Below are 23056 nucleotides of genomic sequence, written 5' to 3' on the forward strand. Positions count from 1 at the left end.
ATATTTCATTGTGTTTTTATATTATGTTGAAAGCCACCCCAAGTGGCTGGGGCAACCCATTCAGATGGGTGGGGTATAAGCCGGGCTTTCCCCCCCAGCCAAATGAAATAGCGTATTTACTCGAATCTAATTCTCATCTTTTTTGGCCAAATTACATTGGAAAAATTAAGGGGTTCATTAGATTTGATGACACATTTACATTCGCCAGCAAATGCTTTTTTTGGTTTCAAGGTTCTGAAAATTGAGTTGCGCATTAGATTCGATGGCACGTTAGTCTTGAGTAAATATGGTAGATAAAATCCATTTTCTGCTGCTTCTTCATTAGAAAAGAGAATTCTGGATTTTGAGTAATTTGGGACTCGGTGGAAAGCATTCAGCTGGTTGACTAGATTACAGTGTTTCCCAACCTTGTGCCTCCAGCTGTTTTTGAACTACAACTCCCATCATCCCTGACTAGCAAGACGAGTGGCAAGGGATGATGGGAATTGTAGTCCAAAAACAGCTGGAGGCACAAGGTTGGGAAACACTGGACTAGAAAGAATGAGCTTCTTTTGGGTTCTGTAGCATTAGAAGTATCAGATGATGCCTTTAATAGAAGAATCTTCTCACAGTCAATTGCCTGGCACCTATATCACCACTGCAAATAACAACAGTGACAAGGAGCAGTCATGACACATGCCTCTAAGAAGGTTGATTAGAGGGGCCTTAAAACCATTAACCACACTGCCTGTTCTGGATTCCAAGCAGGACAGAATCCATCAAAGGCTGCTGTTGCTGCTGTTTTTGCAGCCATTTTCTTAGTTTTGTTCTTTTCTCTCCCCCCCCCCCACGCCTTCTTCCCTCTTCAGGATCAGTGTCTTCTCCACTGTCTTCTGCTCCTCTGTGTATTTATCTCCTTTTGGCTGAAGCTGTTACTGGTCCATTTTTATTTTTATTTTGCTTCAAGGTGGGTGACTGCAGCTTTAGTTCTTCCTTCATGTGTTATCAGCAGTTTGAAGAGGTAACCCTATCTATATTTGATTCCAGCTTCTCTGAGTGCAGCAGTGAATTCATGGAACACACATCTGTATTGCAAAGTTACAGGCTGTAGTGGGTCTTCAGGATCTCCAGAAGCTCCTCCCCAACAATGGGAGTCAGTGACTGAAGTGTAGGTGGGTTCCCACAAAGCTAGACACAGTGATAACAGCAAGAACCTTTATTGAACTAACAGAACTGGACAATAACAGCAAAGCAACTGCTTATGTACATTTCTGAAGGCCTGGGCCACTCCCACTCTCAATGTGATTGGCTGTCTAAACTCCCAAGCTGCAGATCATAACTTAGAGTTTAAAAACCAATGGCAGTGGCCCAAATCCTGAAATGTTCTGTGATTGGATATTATGTATTGAATTAGAACACGGGGGCCTCAGAATCCTTAGTCCAGACTCAAGCTCAGGCAAACACAGACCACTGAATATATAACAATAACCCCCACATCATCAGAGATAATTCTAATGGCTGGCTTCTAAAGGATGCAATGTGAGCTACAAAATGAGCTTTTTTTCACTGCTCACACTGCCACATAGTAGGCACAACTATGTGTTCTTAGCAGTTTTCCGTAGGCTTCAGAATGAGACTTGCACCACCTGCACTCCAGTTCTCATCCAGCCTGCTTCATAGTCTGGAGCACCTCAAAGTACCAAAGAGCCTCTCAAGCTCCAAAACACCGTCAAGGATGCCCAGGGCAGGAATGATCATGTCTGTTTCATCTCGCTATTCCACAGCAAGGGCTTCAACAGGATCACCAGTGCAACTAGAAAATCCCTCAGGACATTCAGGGACATATCAGATGACATCAGTCTCCCAGGGCAGGCCATACCTCCCTTCAGAGCAGCACTGCCATTGTCAGTAGAAACTTAACCAGATAATGGTTTGGCCATTGTACTCCTTCTATCTTCAGTAAATCCCTCATATCACTTTGGGCAAAGATCACATCCAGAGTTTGCCCTGCCTCCTGTGTTGGACTGATGGTAAAGTGAGAGAGACCTGTGGTTGTTATGGAGGTCATGAAGTCTTGAGCTGGCCCATCAGCAGCCTCCACATGGAGATGGAAGTCACCCAAGATTATCATTTTATGGTCCTCCAACAATATCCCAGAGACTACCTTGGTCAGCCTGGTTAGAGATGCAACAGAGTGATCAATAGACCAGTAGCATCACTGATCTGTCTTCTGGCCCAACACCAGTGAAAGACACTCTAAGCCTATCTCAAGGTCAAGAGGCTTCCTGATCAAGGAGATGGTGTCCCTGCAGACAATAGCAATTCACTTGTTGAATCTCTTTTTGAAAACAGTCAAAGTGTTTATTATCTTGTGGCGATCGGAGACAAATACTTATGCCGCCATTTAGCTCCTCAGCTAGCTCATTTGCCTTTTCTTTCTCTTCTAAAAGCCTCAAGTGGTATAGCCTGGAGGTAGTTCCAGCCCTTTGTTTTTATGTATCTGAGAAGGAAAGATTAAACAATTTAAAAAGGGATATGGGGACATATTTTTGCATGTTGTGGACAAATTATGGTTATACATTATGTACTCTGGGCCCATCACTAACATGAGGGTTCTCAGAACCCTGTAAGGTGGAGAGCTTTAAAAGCTCTTTCTGCAGTAGGTCTTCCCTACTCTTCATTTATTTATTACTTTCCTCCACCCATGGTAAGCTGCAGTCATGTAAGTATAGTGAGTGTAAGTTGTGGGCCCGCCATATACTCAAGCTAAACTTTATTAAGGACTCCATCACAAGGCATGGTCTCCTCCACTATACAGTGGTACCTCGGGTTACAAACACTTCGGGTTACAAACACTTTGGCTTACATACTCCGCTAACCCAGAAGTAGTACCTCGGGTTGAGAACTTTGCCCCAGGATGAGAACAGAAATTGCGCACTGGCGGCAACAGGAGGCCCCATTAGCGAAAGCACACCTCAGGTTAAGAACAGTTTTGGGTTCAGAATGGACCTCCAGAATGAATTAAGTTCGTAACCAGAGGTACCACTGTACACTGAATAGGATTTGTTCCACTTTCTGATTTTCTTTTAGTCTGTTAAGATTTCACCCTGAGAAGTTAATAACAAATACTTCTTCTTCTTTGGTGATCACTCGTAGCCGAGTAAGATTGTCTTCCATAAACACGTTTTAACAATAAGTCTGGAAGTGACTGTGGAGGCCAATTCTGGATCCACATGTCTTTCCATAGTGGGGACATTGGTTTCTGGGCAGGAGTTGATCTCGGTGTGGACTTGCCAAGCGTGCCTTCCTCTTAGGATGTTTCTCCCTTGTGTCCAGAGTTCAAGTGTCTTCAAAGCCCATAACACCTTTGGTAAAGGCTGTTCTCCAATTGGAGCACTCGCAGGCAAGTGTTTCCCAATTGTTGGTGTTTATACTACATTTTTAAAAATTTGCCTTGAGACCTCTTTTGTTGACCACCAGCATTAAGCTTTCCATTTTTAAGTTCGGAATAGAGTAGTTGCTTTGGAAGACGCTCATCAGGCATCCACACAACATGACCAGTCCAACGAAGTTGAAGAATCATTGCTTCAACACTGGTGATCTGTGCTTCTTCCAGTACACTGGTATTAGTTCGCCTGTCTTCCCAAGTGATTTGTAAAAATTTTTGGAAACACTGTTGATGGAATCTTTCAAGGAGCTGGAGAGGGCGTTTATAAGTGGTCCATGTTTCACAAGCATACAGTAAGGTTGGTAGTACAATAGCTTTGTAAACAAGCATTTTGGTTTCCCTGTAAATGTCCTGGTTCTCAAACACTCTGCACTCCAATTGGGAGAAAGCCGCACTCGCAGAGCTCAGGCGATGCTGGATTTTGGCATCAGTGTAAGCTCTTGTGGAAAGATAACTGCCAGGTAGGAGAAGTGATCAAAATTTTCCAACGTTACACCATTGAGTTGGATTTGTGGCGCTGCAGAGGGGTTATTTTGTACTTGTTGGTGCAGCACTTTGGTTTTTTGGATATTGAGCAATAGGCCAAGCTTTTCGTAAGCTTCTGCAAAGATATTTAGGATGGTTTGGAAGTCATCCTCTGAGTGTGCACGCACTACGTTGTCATCATCATACTGAAGAGCTATGACAGAAGTTACGGTAACCTTATTCTTTGCTTTCAGCCTGCTCAGATTAAAGAGCTTTCCATCTGTTCGAGATATGATTTCTACTCTGGTGGGGACTTTCCCTTCGACAAAGTGTAGGATTATGGCAATGAAAATAATGAATAGAGTTGGGGCAATAACACAACCCTGTATAACACCTGATCCCACTGTGAATGGTTCACTTTGAGAGCTATTGTTATCTGCAATTGTTGCTGTCATATTATCATGGAGGAGCCGAATGATGTTCACAAATATATCTGGGCAGCCAGTTTTCAGAAGGACAGTCCACAGGGCATTACAATTTACAGTGTTGAAATCTTAGTCAGGTCAATAAACGCCATATACAGGGTTGGTTTTGCTCTCTGCATTTTTCTTAAAGCTGTCGAGTGATGAAAATCATGTCCACTGTCCCCCTAGAAGGTCAAAAACCATTTTGGGATTCAGGAAGGGTCACCCCTGATATTGTTAAGAGACGGTTTGCTAAGATCCTTGCAAGAATTTTGCTGGCCACAGCTAATAGAGAGATGCCTCAATAGTTTTCTGCAATCAGTTCTGTCACCTTTTTTAAAGAGATTGATAATTTTGGCATCCCTAAAGTCTGCTGGGATCTCTTCTCTCTCCCAGATTTTTTCAATGAGCTTGTGAAGTTGTTGTGTAAGTTCAATTCCACCCACTTTGAAGACTTCGGCAGATATCCCATCAGGTCAGCTGGCTTTATTATTCTTCATTTGGTTAATAGCTGTACACAACTCTCCCAGATTTGGAGATACTGCAAGCTCATCTCTAACTTGTTTTTTGTAGAATTTGTGAGAAGACCTCAGCAGCTACAGGGGAGTTGTGGTTAAAGAGATGTTGGTAATGTTCTTTCCAGTGCAGTGCAATAGCTTCTTTATCTTTTAGAAGCATGCTACTGTCTGCTGAGCAGAGGGCATACGCCATGATTTATTGGCCCATAGGTGGTCTTTGTGGCTTTAAAGAAACTCTGTGCATCATGAGTGTCACCTAAGTGCTGGATCTCTTGAGCTTTTTTTATCCACTAGGTGCTTTTTACTTCTCTGGTTCTTCTTTGAACCTCAGCCTTAGAGTTGGCTTAGGTTTTTTTTCTTAATGGGACAGTTTCTATCTCTTTGCCAGATCTGAAAGGCCTTCCTTTCCTTGTCAATCATGCGTTCAATCTCACTGTCATTCTCATCAAACCAGTCCTGGTGTTTCTTGGTTTGGTATCCAATAGTTTGTTCACAGGCTGCAATAATGGATGTTTTTAGCTTGGTCCAGTGTTCCTTGATGTTATCAGGGCATTCTGAAAGCAGATAGTCCTTAAGAGCTGTTTGGAAGCAATCCCGCTTATGGGATCTTGAAGGGTTTGAGTGTTCATTTTGCACCTTGGTTTCCTTCCTTGAAGCCTGCGTTGAGGTATAATCTTGATAGCCATCATGGAGCATATTAGCCAGTGATCTGTCCAGCAGTCATCGGCACTCGTCATAGCTTTGGTAAGGAGCACATCACGGCGATCTTTAGCACGGACAATAGTCTAAGAGGTGCCAGTGGTTTGATCGAGGATGCCTCCATGAAGTTTAAAATTTATTTTTCTGTCGAAAGTGTGTGTTGGTAATAACAAGGTTGTGCGCTGCAGATATCGTCAAAAGTAAGATTCCATTCTGGTTACTGTTACCAGTTCCTTTTTCCCCACTAGTCCCAGGCCACAGATCGAAATCTCACCCAACTCTTGCATTAAAATCACCCAGGAGGATAATTTTATCTTCCTTAGGCATCTCTGATAGGACGGTATCCAGCTGAGAGTAAATTTTTTATGTAATGTCTTCATCGGCATCAAGTGTTGGTGCGTAAGCCCTGAGAATAGTAGCCTATTGGTTTTTAGTGAGTTTTATTCGAAGGGTTGAAAGTCGCTCATTAATGCTAGTAGGGACTTCTCACAGGAGCTTCACAAGATCGTTTTTGATAGCGAAGCCTACCCTATGTATTTGACGTTCTTGTTCAGATAGACCTTTCCAGAAGAATGTGTAGCCTCCTTTTTCTTCCTTCAGTTGTTCCTCGCCTGCTCTTCAAGTCTCTTAAAGCACTGCAAAATCAATGTTAAAACGTCACAGCTCTCTTTCAGTGATGGCAGTTCTGCATTCAGGACGCTCGTTATCTGTGTTATCCAACAAAGTCCGTATATTCCATGTTTCAAAGTTCAGTTGTCTTTTACGACCACTGGGTGGTGACCCCACTGGGCACGCTAATCCAGTCAGAGAAAAAGGGAGGCAGACATTGTTTAGGGCACATTTTCTAGCCCCTCCCCCTTTTCGGGGTGAGCAGAGTGGATCCTAAAAAGGGCTGCTCAGTCATGGATACAGCTGTCGAGCTGCTCAACTGCCTCATTTCTTGAGTCAGAACGACTGAATCTGTATTCACCGCCCATGTGTTAGGGGCTTCCAGATTTCATGATCCTGCCCCCATTACCATTTGCTGGTTGCCATGGGACTTTTGGGATTTGGGTTTGGGATGGGTTTTTGGACAATGCCTGTGTGTGAATTTGTTTTATGTTTGTAGATCAGTGCACACTGACCAACACACAGTCTTCACAGCAAGGCTCTGTTCCGATGGCATGAGCAGCCACGACAACTGGTAGATTCTTATCTGCTGCAGCCTTCATCCGCCTTCACAGCTGTTGTAACATACCGCTTGTTATCATCCGCCTGTTCTGCCATTGAGGACTTCTTGGATCATTCTTTGTCTAGCTCTTTCTCTTTGACCTTACCACCTTTGACCTTACCACCTTGGGTGACCCTGCTGGGAGTACGAGATTCCCGACGGTTTCGCTCACAAGGGACGTAGGAATATATATATATTTATTTATTACGGCCATAGGCCCATACAGGTAAAAACAACACATAAATAACAGCTTGTGCACAAGGGGAAAAACAGCCGCTAAAACGCCACTATAACAATAAAATACTATAAAATAGAATGGCATACTACGCCTTAGTTTGCTTGTAGTGCTCCTTGGCGTCGCCAAGGGACGTAGGAATGTGCAACCCCACTCACCATGACAAGGTAATGATCCAGCGAGCAAGAATAACAAATACAGGAAATGTAAGGTAAAGGTAAAGGACCCCTGGACGGTTAAGTCCAGTCAAAGGTGACTATGGGCTGGGGCGCTCCTCTTGCTTTCAGGCCAAGGGAGCTGGTGTTTGTCCTCAGACAGCTTTCCGAGTCATGTGGCCAGCATGACTAAACTGCTTCTGGTGCAACGGAACACTGTGACAGAAACCAGAGCAAACGGAAATGCTATTTACCTTCCTGCCACAATGGTACCTATATATCTACTTGCACTGGTATGCTTTCGAACTGCTATTTTGGCAGGAGCTGGGACAGAGCAATGGGAGCGCACCCTGTCGTGTGGATTCGAACTGCCAACCTTCTGATCAGCAAGCCCAAGAGGCTCAGTGGTTAAGACCACAGTGCCACCCGCATCCCTACACAGGAAATGTAAAGAGTACCAGCACGTTCCCTGGGTAATATAAAGCTGTAAAAGCAGCAATTGTGATATATTTATTGTGAGTGTGAAGAACTTTTGGTATGAAAGTGTTAAAAAGATGAGATACTGTGATACATTTTAAAATACAAGGCATTGCACAGATAGATAATGTTCATTCATGCAAGCATGATTCATAAGGGGATTCATCAAAGGCATGGCATATTTCAGGAAGGCTGCCAGAGTTCTGAGATGGAGATTTGAAAATGAGGGAACCACATTATTTAACCTAAATTTAATCCCCTCCCCCAATTGCAGTAGCAAATTCCCTTAAACATGCAAAACAAGCATGCAGAGGAATGGAAGCTTTATTCAGAAGGTAGAACTTATTAGTAATTTAATGAGAAGTCAGACTCCAGCTGACACATTCCTTTGGGCTTTAAGATTGAGGTCAAGCATTCTGGTGATGTGCAGAGCTGAACTACAAAGACGTTAGCTTATCCACAGATGCTTGATGATGGTCAAAGAGACAGGTGCAGAAGTGAGAAGGTGGTGGTAAAGCAGACTGATATAAACAGCCAACATGCTTTGAAGAGCAAAGGCAGAATTTGGGCCTATGAAGACCATTTTGGGGAGTGAGTGGGGAAAAAACAACAATGTTGCCTTTGCAAGTCTTTTTTTATTTAGTATATGCATAATAAGAGGTCTCATTTGTGCATGTTTTGCCTTCCAGAAACCATCAGTGTTCAGTAAAGTCTCACTGAAAGGCAGTCATCTTTCTTCCTTCAGCCCCACACCCCAAGTACTAGCAACAATAGAACTTCGTACTTTGGAGCTACTACTGGATCCATCTTTGTTTCTGGGTTAATTTTAACATGCTAAATCCAGTATCTGGCACCTATGAATTAGAAGGGGGAGTTTAGGAACCAGAAGGGGGGGTCCAGGCACCCCACAAACTCGTAATGCTATTATTATAATAAGCACCCTTTCTGATCACTGACATTAGGCACACTAATAAAATGGTAGTGATCAGAATTTTTTTCATTATTGCAGTCCTGTATTGTATAGTGTTGTAGTGCTATAGCACCACCAGCAGTAGCATCATCATTAATAACAACAAGTATTATGGTGCTATGGCACTATGCCTCTTTTTCATTAAAAGATATCCCCTTCTAAGTTCCTTCCAAAGTTCCCACTTCCCTAGGCATAGTAAAAGACCATACATTTGATAAGTTAAAAATGGTTTACTTATGAACTCCTCAAAGGTCAGATTCATGTGCTTTTCCAAACAGCAGTCGGAAAACACAGGTAGTCCAAAGTGCTGAACGTTCCTAAATAATTTGGTACAGAAGCACAAGAATAGACTTGACTTCCTTCCTCCAAGGGGGAGGGTGTGTTACCTAGCTAAGCCTGGCAGGGTCAATGGCATTGACCTTGTCTTGGGTTCATTAGCCTTAAGCATTTTGATTATATGAGGCTGGTTATCTCATACCCTTAAGGTCACCTAGTCCAACCCCCTGCAGTGCAGGAATCTCAACTAAAGCATCCAGGACAGATGGCCATCCAACCTCTGCTTAAAAACCTCCAATGAAGGAGAGTCCACCACCTTCCAAGGGAGTCTATTCTACCATCAAACAGCTCTTTACTACCAGAAAGCTCTTGCTGCTGTTTAATAACAGCCCAGACACTGTTCAGCCTGGACTCTGAGGTCCAGCTCCAAGGGCCTTCTGGCAGTTCCCTCACTGCAAGAAGTGAGGTTGTGGGGAACCAGGCCGAGGGCTTTCTCAGTAGCAGCACCCGCCCTGTGGAACGCCCTCCCATCAGATGTCAAAGAAATAAACAACTATCTGACTTTTAGAAGACATCTGAAGGCACTCCTTTATCATGAAAATTTAAATTTCTACTGTTTTACAATTTTTTATGTCCTACATGCTGCCTAGAGTGACTGGGGAAACCCAGCCAGATAGGCAGGGTATAAATAAGGGTATAAATAATAAAATTATTATTATTATTATTATTATTATTATTATTATTATTATTATTATTACAAGGTTACAGGTTCTCCAAACCCAGGTTGCCATCCTGTGCATACCCACTTTCCCGGGAGTATATTTCTGAATGGAGGTGGTATGCTTGTGGATGTCACCGTTACATGGACATACAGTGGTACCTCTGGTTACGAACACTTCAGGTTACAAATTCTGCTAACCTGGAAGTAACTGCTCCTGGTTGCAAATTTTGCCCCAGGATGCAAACGGAAATCCATTAGCAAAAGCACGCCTCAGGATAAGAACGGTTTCAGCTTAAGAACAGACCTCCGGAACAAATTAAGTTCGTAACCAGAGGTACCACTGTATATCTGGCCATTCTGATAGATGGTCCTTTAGCCTGATCCTGCAGGCACCTCTCATGTTATGTTCTTACTGTACTCAGTGTGGATAATTTTTGACCAAACATGCATGCTTTTGCACTCTGTCAGTCCATCCACTTCCAGCTTTGTGATGCCTTCTGGTGAACTAAGTCTGGAAGAATAGCCTGATTGACAGAATCACTCATGCAAAGATTATCTGAGTTTGACATGTCCCCCTTACAAGAGACACAGATAAATTGTACTGAATTAACAGTGAACTTTCTGGTGGTTCCAGTGAATGTTTCCGATGTATCTCCAGATTTCCACATGATTGCAGTTTAGAACCCAAACTTGATTGTTCATCACAACACAACTCCAGATTGTATTATGTACTTTTCTGGATTTTGCAATGTAGTTTTGGTCCATGAAATGTACACACAAAGTGGTGTACATCCGTCATGGATGCTTTAGTTAAGATTCTTGCATTGCAGGGAGTTGGACTAGATGTTCCTTGGGGTCCCTTCCAACTCTACAGTATAAGGAAACAGGTCTCTCAAGTAATCTGGTCCATGCTTCCCACTGGATAGGTTATCCTATGTTCTTGCAGTCATGACCGGCAACCACCATCTTTTCTTCTCTTGGCTGCTTTAATATCATGTTGTACTTGTATGTCTATGAATGGTTGCTCCTGTAGTACCTGTGTGTTATGTTTACACGTGTGTGTGTGTGTGTGTGTGTGTGTGTGAGAGACAGAGAAACCAGGCCCTGAGCTGTAGAGAGCATTGTATAAGTACCAGCAGCTTGAACTTGGACCAATAGTGGATTGGCAGCCAGTGCAATTCCACAAGTAGCATGTTATATGCTGATGGGTAGTTTGCTCTCACAAACAACCTAGCCATTGCATTTTGTACCAGCTGCAGCTTCCACAACAACCCCAAGAGCAGCCCCACATAGAACAAATTGCAGTAATCCAACCATGAGGTTACCAATGCATGGACAATGTATGGAGCATATGGAAGCTGACTGATTTATCCCTAGTCTGGGGTCTGGACATGTGTACTATCAAAATCTGCTGGGGGTGCGAGGGACTTGTATTGACAAACACCACACCACACACACACACACACACACACACACACACACTTTGGAATTGACCCTAACCTAAATGAGGCAAAGACTCTCAATTATACCATGTTTTTGTTTGATGTAATTACACGGTCAAAGATTCTTTGTGCCCTTCTTACATGAAAACACACACACACATACACACATACAAACAGAAACAAAAGCAGGAAGAGCAGCAACAGAATGATGCCAGCAGCATCCTCATTCACTCCCCCCCAGTCCCTGTTCAACATTATGAATGCAAGCCTGCATAGCACATCATTTTCCTAATCATGTAGTACTATTGAAATGCTTTGCTAAAATTATAAGCATTAACCAGCATGCAAAATCATACAATAGTGTTGCTGTCACTGGCAATTTTACAACCCTTCAAAAGAAATCAGCTTGGGGTGTGCGGTTATTTATTTATTTATTTAATCAATCAATCTCCCTCCTTCCTATTGTGGCAATTGCCCCCTCTTTTATGAGGTCAGATGATTTAGTCATAATGTCAAAGCTCAAGAGGGGCAAAGTAGTGGAATCAGGCAATGAATGTGGAACACTGACATCATGCAGAGGGCAAAAGTAAGATCAGTGCCAGGATTAATGACAGTAAAGATGCCCTGATCTACAGATGCATCTACAGATGCAGAGAATCTCGGAGGCAGTACCATTGACCCAGACAGTGGCAGGTCCCATTTCACTGGCTCAGTCCACCCTCTCCCACTGCCTCCCTCACAGAATCCTAACTTACCTGGGTTGTTTGGCAGTGGTTTCTGGGTTCTCACAAGATCTTGCAAAAGGTCTATGATATCTTGCTGGAACCTGGAATATGCCACTTGTCCTCTTATATTCTGCCACCTGCGGCAGTTGCCTCAATCCGGCTCTGGACCCAGAGTCCTGACCAGTGGAAGAAAGGGTGGATTCCAGGACCAAGGATGGGGCAGAAATGTAAAGTGATGCATGTTAGGCTGCAAACCTTAGAGTCATAAAGGATAGTTCAATGAAGTTGTCGACTCAGTGCCCAGCCGTTGTGAAAAAAGCAAATTCCATTCTAGGGATCATTAGGAAAGGAACTGGAAATAAAACTACTGATTTCAAATTGCTGTTAAGATGCAACCTCGTTTGGAATACTGTGTGCAGTTCTGTTTGCCTCATCCAAAAATGTAAATTGTAGATGTAATGGTTTGGAAAAGCACAACCAAAATGATCAAGAGGGTGGAACGAAGCTCTTGTGAAGAAAGGTTGGTGGGTTTGGGACATTTTAGTTGAGAGAAAATGTGAGTAAGAGGTGCCATGATAGAAGGGTATGTAACTATGCATGGCATGGAGAAAGTGGATAGAGAACAGTTTTTCTCTCTCTCTCATAACACTAGAACTCATGGACATCCAATGAAGCTGAATGTTGAAAAATTCTGGGAACTGTAGTTTCCATTTGGGAATTATAGCTCAGTCAGAGGTAAAGTACGGTAAAATAAATGTACTTTGAATGAGTGGTTATGAGCTACCAAAGGCAGTTAAATATTTGCATGATATTCAGAAAATACACAGAGGGTATTAATTTGACTTCAAATTATTTAGAGGAGAATTTGGAGAAATAATTTATCTCAGCTTTTCCCCTTCAGATCGCAACTGCCTACTACTACATCCTACTGTGAATAAGGGGCCATAGTCTTTAGTAGTTTTAAGGTAACCCGGGACATGGGTGGCGCCGTGGTCTAAACCACTGAGCCTCTTGGGCTTGCCAATTGGAAAGTCAGCAGTTGAAATCCACGGGACGGTAGTGAGCTCCTATTGCTCTGTCCCAGTTCTTGCCACCCTAGCAGTTCAAAAGCATACCAGTGCAAGTAGATAAATAGGTACCACTTCGGCAGTGGTGCACTCTGACTTCCGTCTCGGTGCCGCATTGTGCCAGAAGCAGTTTAAGCATGCTGGCCACATGACCCAGAAAGCTGTCTGTGGACAAATGCCTGCTCTCTTGGCCTGAAAGCGAGAGGAGTACCGCACTCTATAGTCACCTTTGACTGGACTTAACCATCCAACCTTTTTACCTTAGTAGGTTTCTACCTCAAACAGTATATGGAAAAAAATCTGCAAAAGAAAACCAGGAATATTTCAGTTCTGTAATCAGTATAATAATAGTCCCCCCCTTTTTTAAAAACCCCCCCTGCACATTAGGCTAATGTTTTCCCCAAGTGATCCAACTGTGTATGAGCAATGCTTTCTCTGACCGTAGACCGGTATGTCTAATGCTGAAGCCACAGCTGGTAAGTCCTGGGTGCCGTTTTGCCTGCAGCATTTGAATTTGTAAGCCAGGGTAGTGACATGAGTGACACGTGAGTAGGAGGGAATATGACAGACAAGATCAAAAGTAATTGCTGAGTGTGATGCACTTACAGATTTTCCTCTTGTTAAGCCTGCTTCTCTCCCCAGTGCTTCCTCTCCATCTGTTACTTTATCAGCTTTTGGGGAGAGAATAGACACCAGTCCTTGAAATCTTATAGCAAAATGTCCTCCTCCATATTAGGAAAGGTACTCTAGCAGCTTCTGGGACTCCTTAGTTTAAAGAAAAGGCAATAAAAGAGGCAGCATGATAAATGTTTTACGATACGATACAATATGATATCTTTATTGTCATTGTCCCATACAGAACAATGAAATTGAAAAATCTACATAAGACATTCAAAAACCCCTAAAAACTCTGAAACCCCATTTTAAAATACAATATACCATAGAGACTCCTTATACTGCATTTAAAACTAGAATTGCATTTGGATAGAAACTGTTTCTCAGGCGGCTAGTCCTGGTCTTTACAACCCTGTACCTTCTTCCAGAAGGCAGAAGCTGAAAGAGATCATTTCCAGGGTGCGTACTATCCTGCGCTATCTATGCTGCTTTGCGTGGACAGGCGGAGTCCCCAGATCCCGCGCGTTCCCCCCGTCATGTGGAATAACGACTCAAGACAACGTGCTATGGGATTAAATTGGCCACAACTTTATTAAATTTCAAATGTGGGTAGACCTTGGCTCAGGCATTGGGCGTTCTCCCTCCCCAGTCCCCAGCCGGGGACCTAGGGAGCATCAGGGTTATCCAGTGTGTGTGTGGGGGATGGGCCGGCTCTGGAGAACATACGTTCAAGCAGAGATAGCCGCCCCCGTAACGCCGCCGCCGCAGGGGAGAGCAATGACTACCTTTCGGCGTACGGTCAAAGCCTCCCTTCAGAAAACCCCTTTAACGGGGAACCCTGGTATCGCCGCCGCAAAGAGGAAGATGGACAAAAGGATTCCGCCCAAGGCCTGATACCGCCAAAGTTGTGACGTTTTGCTACGGGAAAGGCGAAACCTGCCAATGCAGGGAAATTCCTTTCCGGCCCTTTAACAGCGACCTTAACGTAGCAGCGCCCGCATACCTGTGAAGAAAAGTTAACCTGCAAAACCTGTGAGGAAAAATTAACCTGCAAAATAAGACATTAACTGAGGGTGGGTAGGGTGGGAGAAGCTCAGGAGCCAAGTGAGAATCCCCAGGTAAGATCCTCCCTCTATTGTGTGGGCAGGTAATCCCTCCCCTACCTGGCCTGGTCTCCTTGGCAACGCTTCCCCCAGGTGGGATTGGACAACTGACTGAGGTAGGCGGAGACCTCCAGGTATCCCACCTGAGGGAAGGCAAAGCCAAGCCTATGCTGTTGGAGCCGCTCCAGATCTAGGGGCTGCACGCGTCCACGCAAAGGGCGCCCCCCATTTTAAGTGGGGAGCGGTCATTCTTATGGCACCTGACAGCATAGATTTGATCTAAGGTGGGAAGAGTGCACCCAATTATTCCCTCTGCAGTCCTTACAACCCTGTTACAGATAGGTAGTCATGTTGGTCTGCCATAGTCAAAACAAAAAAAATTCCTTCCAGTAGCACCTTAAAGACCAACTAAGTTAGTTCTTGGTATGAGCTTTCGTGTGCATGCACACTTCTTCAGATACACTTCTTGTATCTGAAGAAGTGTGCATGCACACGAAAGCTCATACCAAGAACTAACTTAGTTGGTCTTTAAGGTGCTACTGGAAAGAATTTTTTTTGTTCTTACAACCCTGGACAGCATTGTTTTTTCCCTGGCCGATCAGCTCCCAAACCACACACACAGACCATAAGTTAATACACTCTACACAGTACAATGGTAAAATGCCATCAACAGGTCCATTTCCGGACGATTCTCAGAAAATATAACCTCTGCTGTGCTCTCTTCATCAGGTCTTTGCTGTTTTCTCCCCAGGTTAGGTCATCTCTCAACTCCATTCCCAGAAATCGAAACACAGAGACCTGTTCCACGCACTTCCCCTCAATAATAAGTAGCTGAATATTCAATTTACATTTCCTAAAGTCCACAATAATCTCTTTTGTTTTCTTTAAGTTAAGGAGTAAATTGTTTTTCCTGCACTACTCCCCCAACTGCTCAACTTCCTTCCTATAGGCCACCTCCCCCTCTCCAGCCGTGATTAAACCAACCACCATTGTATCATCTGCAAACTTAATGATCTTATTATTTGGGGGCACAGTCAGCTGTATAGAGCATATATAAAATCGGGCTAAACACCCACCCCTGCAGCATCACCATATTCGTGATGAGATCCGCAGAGACGTGGGAACCCAGCCTTACCCTTTGGGAATGGTTTGGTAGAAAATCTAATATCCACCTGCACAAACATGGTGGAAGTCCCAGGTCTAATAATTTGGGCACCAATCTATGCAGAATAATAGTATTAAATGCAGAACTAAAGTCTACAAATAACAGTCTCTCATAGTTCCCTTGATTCTCCAAATGAGTCAGGACAGCGTGTAAAGCCATTGCCACAGCATCCTCCGTGGATCTCTTTGCCTTGTATGCAAACTGGTAAGGGTCAAGTCCCACTGGCAGACAAGATAAGATGTGGTTCCTCACTAGTTTTTCGAAACATTTCATTATAATGGGTGTCAACGCCACAGGGCGAAAATCATTCAGACTGTCTATCTTTGATTTTTTTGGCAGGGGTATAATGGTAGCAGATTTTAGACAGGGTGGAACAGTGGCTTGGGCCAGAGACTGGTTAAAAATCTTTGTAAAGATTTCTGCCAGTTGGTCCAAACAATCTCTTAGCACCCTGCCAGCCACCCCATCCGGGCCCATACCTTCCTCGTGTTTATCTCCTTTAATATTCACCTCACTTCTCCCCTTTCCACCCTGGCAGCATTTCCTGTAGGTAGTGACGCCAATAGCTCTGGCATCCCTGTTGGAGTCACTGTTGGTGTCACCTCAAATCGGGCAAAGAAGGTATTCAACTCTTCCATCAAGGAAGCAGTACTCTCTACCACTGATGAATTTCTCGATTTATAACCAGTCAGATGTTGGACTCCCTGCCACATTTGTCTAGTATCGTGATTTCTCAGATGGTTCTCAATTTTTCCACTGTACTTCGCTTTTGTTTTCCTGATACCCTTCTTCAAGTTCACTCTTTCTATACCATACAATACCCGGTCCCCAGTTCTAAAAGCAGAGTTTCTGGCCTTCAATAATCTCCTAACCTCTCCCGTCATCCAGGGCTTTCTATTCGGATACAACTTAACATACTTTCCCCTGGTGACATTTGCTGTGCAGAATCTAATATAATCCAGGACCGTTGATGTATAAGTTTCTAGATCTTGATGGTTGAACATATTCCAGTCAGTCTCCTGGAAACAGTCCTGCAGCTGCTGAGAGGCTCCCTCAGGCCACACCGTAACCATCTTTGTTTGTATCTGGCCTTTTTCCCCTGAGGGGTGTGTATACTGGTGTCAGAAGCAGGGACACATGATCTGAACCACCAAGGTGCGCCAAGGTCTTGACCTCATATGCCCGTCTAATGTTCGTATACACCTTGTCAAGAGTATTTTCTCTCCTTGTTGCACACTCAATGTGCTGATGGAATTTTGCGACTACTGCCCTCAGGTCTGTGTGATTGAAGTCCCCCGCAATAATGTGCACTGCCTCCGGGTATATGCTCAATTTAGCATTGATGTTTTCATGCATACTACTCATGGCCCTGCATTCATTTGCAGTTGGTGCTATGTACATCACTGTTAACACCACTGTTGTAATTTTTTTAAAATTATGCACAGCATAGAGAAAGTGGTGAGAGAAAAAGGTTTTTTCTCTGTCTCATAACACTAGAAGTCATGCACACTCAATGAAGCTGAATGTTGGAAGATTCAGGACAGATAAATGAAAGCGCTTATTCACACAGTGCATCGTTAAACTGTGGAACTCACTCCAGCAGGAGGCAGTGATGGCCGCTGGCTTTAAGAGGATTGGACAAATAAGGCTATGCTTTGCTTCCACAGTTGGAGGCAGTAATGCTTCTGAATACTAGTTCCTAGAAATTGCAGGAAAGAAGAGTGCTTTTGTGCTTGTCCTGCTTATGGATTTCCTACAAGCATGTAAATGGCCACTGTGAGAATAGGATGCTGGACTAGATGGGCCACTGGCCTGATTCAGCAGGCTGTTATATTCTTATGAGGATTTGTGAAAGGAGATTCCACATGCATTAAAACAGGGGTGAGGACGCACTGTGGGCCAGATTTAACCTGCTAGGCTTCCCCATGTGGCCATTGTGGCTGTTTCCCTCAGACACTTGATATCATACATGATGTGAGGTGTGTAATAGGTAGAGACATGGTTGGATTTGCTATGTAGGAGAAAAGTAGGATTGAATTGAGGAGCAAGGAATTTCAAACATGGGGGGGGGGGGAGGCTGTTTTAATGGTTCGCAACAATAAAGTTTTAAATGAACAAGGGAGTTCAGTGCTAAGAATTTTTTTTTCCCTGATCAAAGCGCTGCTTAGAAATTGAAAGTAACCTCCATTTGATCCTGTGGCAATTATATTTTAGTTAGGAAAAATAAATTAGCTTAATGTTATCTTTCCTGTTTTACACTTGTTAAACTTAATAAATGTTAGTTTATTTAGTAATTATTTTTAATTGCTATTAGCAGTTCATACCCTTTTGTTTGTTCCCTTTTCCCTCCTATGAAAACTACTCAAGACACTCTTTTAAAGTTTAAATAACAATAACTTTTACTCTCAGTGTCCTTGCACTTGTTAGATAAAATATATATGTAGAAGGCAGGCAGGTATCACTTATGTTACTAATGTATTACATAGATTCATCACTAAGACTCAAACTCTTACAGATTCTTATTTTGAGGCAAACAGCAGCAGAACAGAACAGACCTATTGCTCAGCTGCTCTAACAACACAAAAAGACTGTTATAAACTGATTTAATGTCAGGAGCTGGAGTCAAGCGTTGGTCAGCAATCAAAGAAAAACATGGTGTCAGTGAAGTTAACTCTTTTATTCAATACACCAAAATAGCACAGGCCTAGTGATTCCATTAACTCTTTCCAGGAGGTCTTGCTCCAACAATGCAGTTGTGAGACCTTTCCGCCACTTCCTAAGGCTCTTCCTCTACAGGCTCTTTCCCAAGCAGTCACAAACTGCACCTGTGCACAACGCCTCTTTGCTCCGCCCTCTTCATTTCTCTGTGTGTTCTAAGAGAACAGGGGGGAGGAGAGCTGGTTGCAGAAGAATGAGGAGACTCCTGGCTTCTTCAGCAGCCTTCTTCTGGTCAGCCCCCAAAGGAACCATACTAAGATTGGAGCTGATTTATTTGGTGGAGCATTCAATTGCCATTGTGTAGTTTCTTCTGCAGCAGCTTGCCTCATTTCTGTCTCCCCCCCCCCCACCTCTCCAGCCTCCTCCTCTGCCTCAGGTTCTGGACTTCTCTCTGCCCCAGACTCTTCCTGCTTACCAAACCCTGTTGCCTCTTCAGCTTCTGACACCCCCTCCTCCCAGCCTGCTCCCTCTTCTTCTTCTGACCATTCATTGTCATCCCACCAACCAATCCCCTGACTCTGAGCCTTCTTCCCTTGCAGGTTACCCAGCTGGTGCCCCCACCACTCCTTTGCATCCAGCCAGTCCAGGACACAAGGTATATGACCTCACAAGATTTTTTCTTAGAATGTTGCAGCCCTTGTGTGTATTAATCCTTTCCTTAGCATTTTGGATGTTTGTATCATTCATATATATATATATATATATATATATATATATATATATATATATGCAGGTTTTGGTGTCCTCGGGTGTCTTCCCGTGTAAAAGTTGGGGTGTCTAGGCGACGTTTCGACGAGGTCTCACTCGTCATCTTCAGGCTGGTGCTTTCGGCTTCTTGTTACTGGAACAGAGCAGGATCTCAGTGTTTGAGTTCCTATAAATACTGTTGAGGGGGTGTGGTGTATAGCCTCCAATGTTCTGGGCAGAGAGGAAGTTCCCAGGCTAGTGTGCCTTTTCTTCTTTTGTTCCTTAATTACTTGAGGGATATCTTGAGTGATTTCTTGAGTGATATCCTGAGTACCACTTAGGTGGGTCATTAGGTGTGGATTAGTTGCTAAAGTCTTTGTGTCTTGACCTCTTGAACTTTGTGAAGAGTTTTTCTGAGAAGATGGCTGTACTGCACTTAGTTGTGCTCTGGCTTGGCTTCGTGTATAGGGGCGAGCTGTGGTTTTGTGGCCTGTGTCAGCCAGATCTGTGTAGGGATTGCAGGGGGGTGCAGCATCCGGAGGTGCCACCATGGTTTGGCTACTGGATGGTGTCTGTAATTTATCTGTGGAGAGGGTCTGGGTTTGGGTCTGGTGTGGTTGATTGGTGATGGCGTTCTGTGTGCCTCTGGATAAATTACAGACACCATCCCTACACAGATCTGGCTGACACAGGCCACAAAACCACAGCTCGCCCCTATACACGAAGCCAAGCCAGAGCACAACTAAGTGCAGTACAGCCATCTTCTCAGAAAAACTCTTCACAAAGTTCAAGAGGTCAAGACACAAAGACTTTAGCAACTAATCCACACCTAATGACCCACCTAAGTGGTACTCAGGATATCACTCAAGAAATCACTCAAGATATCCCTCAAGTAATTAAGGAACAAAAGAAGAAAAGGCACACTAGCCTGGGAACTTCCTCTCTGCCCAGAACATTGGAGGCTATACACCACACCCCCTCAACAGTATTTATAGGAACTCAAACACTGAGATCCTGCTCTGTTCCAGTAACAAGAAGCCGAAAGCACCAGCCTGAAGATGACGAGTGAGACCTCGTCGAAACGTCGCCTAGACACCCCAACTTTTACACGGGAAGACACCCGAGGACACCAAAACCTGCATTCCTGTACCCGTGAAAATCTACGAAAGCAAATATATACATATATATACACATATGCTTTTTATTAGTTTTCTTACTTAACAAAAAGTTAGCAAAAATAATAACAAAAGGAAAAGCCTACATCCATCCACATCTCACAGATACTTCTCCTGTGGGGAAGGACTTGGTTTATTTGAAATGGGCAATGCCTATTGGTTCTCATGTTACAATAAGAGATAAGGCTATGAAGATCTCATGGCGGAGATGGGAGATGTAATAAGACTGGATTGTTAATAAGATCAAAAATATTCAGTATGGCAAGTATACCTTTGGATATTCCACTGACTGCTGGCATTCTTTAGCAAATGTTTGCTGAGCAAATAAAATCGATTAGATCAAAGATTGATGAAATGGGGGGGGGGTGAAAGTAAACTAGGGACAAATGAAATGAACAGCTGAATCAAAGATGATACAGAGACTTTGGAGAAGAATATGGATAAAGGACTGGCAGAGGTTGAAATGGTAGAGTTGGAGGAAACAAATGGTGAAATGGAAAAGTCCTTCACAGAGGTGTTTGGAAGAATAAAACAGCCAAATGGAAGAGTTGTGATTCTGGAGGAATGGCTCTGTGTACAACTAGGACTAAACTCAGAGGAAAAAGCTATCAGATCTCTGGCGCTCCTTTGGAAAAAGAATGGAAGAAATGGAAATATATGATTTTAGTCATATATGGAAAACAATGGCAAACGCAACAGGTGCTGAGAACTGAAGAAACAAAAACGGATGTGAATTCAACCCTGCTTACTGTTTATCTGCCCACGCCCATGTAGGTCAAATTTGACAGGTGGGTGAGATAATCCACCTGGCAGTTAACTGACATTATAACAGCAGTTGATTTACAATTGGGTGGTCCTGCCCACCTGTCAAAGTTGGCTTACAATAGAGTGTGAGATAGATCTGCCCTGCCCTGTAGAAACTTGCCCTGGAACCTGATGGATAATAAAAATAATAAAAACAGTACACTGAAGGTTCCTGCCTGATGTCCACAGGCAGGGGGTTCCAAAGCAAGTTTTCCCCTTTCTTTAATGGACCTTAGGAGGCATGCAGAGTAAATCCCTGCACACTTAACATCCAGGGTGAGCAACCTTTTGGAGCCTGAGAGCTACATTCCCCGTGAGCAAAAGTTCTCAGCCTCCCAAGCTCAAAAATAGTTTTTGGTGAGGTGTGGAGGATCAGATCCTGCAGCCAAACACATTATGAGTGGGATTTGTTGTGGAAGCTGTTGTACCTCTGTGAGAACAGGATGCAGAACTGGATGGGCTTTTGGCCTGGTCCAGCAGGTCTCTTCTTATGTTCTTATATAATTATCAATTTCACTAGCGTCACAACCCTGCAGGTCAAAGGCTAAAGGACAAACGATGCTTCTTTCCCAGACTAGATGCTATAGGGGTGAGCAAACAAGGGTTTGCTTGCAACAAGTCTCATTACATTCTTCTACTTATTACATCTTCCAAAATACAGGCAGCTCCCACGATCTTCAAGGAAACACTCTAGACATGACTTTTAAAGAGCCAGAGAGTCCCATCTAAAGATTTGAATTGGCCCTTTAAGAAAAGTGCTCCCCTCTCTAGCAGTTTTGCCCCCTGCTGTGACTTTCATCTTTAATTCATTAAGCACAACTGCACTTAGCTACGAAGAGCATTTACAGAGCATTTACGCCTGATGAGCTGGCAAAGATCTGATGTGCTTGTATGCAAGGTTCCCAGAAATAAAAAAAGTTGCTACAGTAGAAATCACATGAAATCCTATTCTTCTTTGTTTGTTGCCGTGTCAGAAGCATAAAGTAGGAGATTGCACAATTTGGGATAAGCATTACCTCCTCCCCCGCCCATCCCTGTTCTCTTTGGACTTGAAGCAAAGAGACCCAGGTTCAAATGCCCACTCACCTGAGAAGCTCATCAGGTGACCTTGGGGCTGTCGCCCTCTCTCCACCAAGCTTACATTGCAAGGTTGTTGTGAAACTGCTCAGCAGAATGATATGAAACCTCCATTCCTGGTGTTAGGAAACACTTATCTACAATCAGGTTGATACCTTGGACATTGTGATTCGTAACTTGCCTTCCAGAAAGGCTAGAGACATACTTTTTTTAAAAAAAAAATGAAAGCTCAGACTTGGGGCCCCTTGCAGGCATTGGCCCTAGTGCAATTATGCTGATTATACCATTGATAATCTACCCTTGCTCCCTGCTGAAATCCTGTAACAGTGTAACTTCTTATACCACAAATGGTCTGGTTCATTTTTCTTGTTTTGCTGCAGCCCCTCCAGATAGCAATAATGAGGTAGCACTGGGGAAGCATTGCAAGAACAAACTAAAGTGGAATAAACTCACCACTAATACAAGAACATATTGCAGAATGCACCTGCAATAAAACACCAGTCTGGAAGGGTGCATTAACAACATCACACTGGCCCCAAGTGTCATGGGGGGATCTATATTGCTTTATTTCAGGCTCCTTTAAATAAGTTATGGGTTTGCAGAAGTGGGGGCATATTCCGCTAAATTCATGGGTGCCAGATCTTCTCCATAATTCCTGAATTTGGTAAAAGTTAGAATAAATCAAGGTTTGCTTAAACTGCCAAGCACGGAACCCCCTGGATATAATTATGCTAACGAGGCACTCCAGCTCCGCAGAGGCAGCTGGATGGGCCATTAGGATAGGATGAAGTCCAGTGATGGCCCATCGAGGAAACAGTCAGAGGGCAAGACTGCCAGGCAAAGGAGAGTGGGAACCCTCTT

At 43.6% G+C, this 23056-nt stretch overlaps 1 long non-coding RNA gene across 5 annotated transcripts in view; it reads left to right on the forward strand.

The window, feature by feature from the left end:
* LOC309362046 overlaps positions 1–23056 on the forward strand; it is a 61408-nt gene that overhangs the window by 26998 nt on the left and 11354 nt on the right. For 4 of the 5 annotated variants that reach the window (XR_014164729.1, XR_014164730.1, XR_014164731.1 and 1 more), the window contains one exon: positions 18992–19047. This is a non-coding gene — a long non-coding RNA (uncharacterized lncRNA). Of the gene's footprint in view, positions 1–848; positions 954–18991; positions 19048–23056 lie in introns of those variants that run through there. The other variant, XR_014164728.1, reaches the window with a different exon arrangement.

Source organism: Podarcis melisellensis (assembly GCF_964234715.1).
Source record: "Podarcis melisellensis genome assembly, chromosome: Z".
Lineage (NCBI taxonomy): Eukaryota > Metazoa > Chordata > Lepidosauria > Squamata > Lacertidae > Podarcis > Podarcis melisellensis.